We start from the raw sequence: 1,932 nt of genomic DNA, 5'->3' as shown, positions 1-1,932 counted from the left end.
TTTATTTATTAATTTGAGAGAGGGAGAGAGAGCACGTGCATGAGTGGGGTGAAGGGCAGAGAGAGAAGCAAACTCCCTACTGAGCAGGGAGCCCCATGTGGGGCTCGATCCCAGGATGCTGGGATCATGACCTGAGCCACAGGCAGATGCTTAAACTACCGTGACATCCAGGCACCCCAAGGTCTACCTTTTAGAGAATTGGCGTCTCTTATGTAGCTAACGTGCCAGTCATCCACTTTCACCTCAACAGTCACTGTGACTTAGAGCTCTTTTGTTGTGATAAACATCAATTTTTTAAATACATAGCTTCTGTAGTGACAGCAGGAGCTAAGGGATCAAACTCTATTACCTCGTAGTAATTGGGTGGCTGGAGATCATTCTTTGTCATTGTTGAGTGATTACGGGGCAAGGATGACAGTCTCTGGCTTGACAGTGTTTCTGGAATGGTCTGTAGACTGGCTACAGTAGGAACATTGCATTTGAATATTCTGGAACACTCTCATATGTAGGACTTCAGGTGAGGTTTTGCCTGGTCGTTTGAGTAAACAGGGGTGTTTCTGTGTTTATCAGAGCTAACAAATCCATCTGTGAAGACTTGGTTTCCAGTTGTTAGAGCAGGACTTTAAGTCTGAAAGCTGAGCATTCATGGGGCTGAGCTCTCCCAGAGTGGCCCGATGCACTGAAGGGCTGGAACTTAGGTCAGGGAGGTCACAGGAACAGGAAGTTCACTGGTGCTACTGGCATCTTCCCTCTGGTTCTTATTTTGCTCCAAAATCCTTTGTTGTTTTCGAGTAAAGCTCTCATCCAAGGATAGCATGATTGAAATCCTCGTTCTCTTAAATTAGTGCAACAGTTACATCTTTATTCTCTATTACCAAGAGCAGATCCACGATCTTGACCTGTGTCTCCTGACCCATCTTACAAAGTTTCTGCAGTAACTCTACGTCTTCATGGTTTTCAGACCCAGGAATACAGGGGCTCTGCTTCAGGATGGTGGACAGCACCCTCACATTCATTTTCACCATATCCAGTTCACTGTGCAATTGTCTGATCTGGTTTGGGGCCAATGTAATAGTAGAGCTCTGGAGAACAATTTCAAAAAGAAGAGCTGGTACAGTAAGAGTCAATGAGACCTGAGCAATCTCTCATCTTGCTGATTCAGCCTCAGCATCTGAGGAGGAAACGGAATACCTTTCTTAAGAAGGTCAAGGTACACTTCTTCCACTTCACTGACATCCATACCTCCTGGGGAACGCTGTGACCAAATCTTAATGAAATGTAAGATTCTATTCTGAATGTCTAATGGCAAAATGTATCTGGGATCCAGCAGCTTAACTAGATTACCTTTAATGAATTCCTTCTTCATGATCAGAGACTGGAAATTTGGGCCACAGTCCAGCGTGCCCATGTCAATAAGTAACAAAGGAAGTTGGGTTTCCTCTATGATTATAGTTTTTTGGAAATCCTTTCCTTCAGAGCTTTCCTTGCATCCTTTTGCCCACCATGGGCAGCGTGATTTATGTCACACGTGTGTGAACTTGCCCCAGTCTTCGGTCTGCTAATGTATGTAGCCTTTTTGTATCTTGGGGTGTTCTGTCCATCATCTGTAGGCTACAGATATGGCATTGTTTCAGAGGCAGGCTTCTCTTTGTCCTATAGTTGGCATCAGTCAACACAGATGGTCTTCGTAGAAGACTACTTAGGGATCAAGCCACAAAAGACATCCCTGGTGGGGAAAGTAACTGGGAAGAAATGGAGAGCTCGAATCTTGCTCTCTAGCACTGGGCCCTACTCCCACAAAATGCTTCTGGGTGGCCAATTCCAGATGCCTCAGATAATTTGCCTTCCGGTTTAACTTGGAGTCTTGAACTTTTCCGAGTGCGCACTGCTGTGGTTCCTGCACAGAAAGACGGCTCCTCTTGCTGTGCCCTG

The 1,932-nt window shown here is 45.4% G+C and overlaps 1 pseudogene; it reads right to left on the bottom strand.

Annotated features, from left to right (window-relative positions):
• Nucleotides 1–286: 286 nt before the first annotated feature.
• LOC116882504 lies at nucleotides 287–1,423 on the bottom strand (annotated as a pseudogene).
• Nucleotides 1,424–1,932: the final 509 nt, after the last annotated feature.

The sequence above is a fragment of the Lontra canadensis genome, unplaced genomic scaffold, assembly GCF_010015895.1.
Source record: "Lontra canadensis isolate GAN:19392208 unplaced genomic scaffold, GSC_riverotter_1.0 scaffold1, whole genome shotgun sequence".
In the NCBI taxonomy this organism is placed as follows: Eukaryota; Metazoa; Chordata; class Mammalia; order Carnivora; family Mustelidae; genus Lontra; species Lontra canadensis.
Note: the sequence above shows the minus strand (reverse complement) of the source record. Positions and strands in the feature narration are given on the sequence as shown.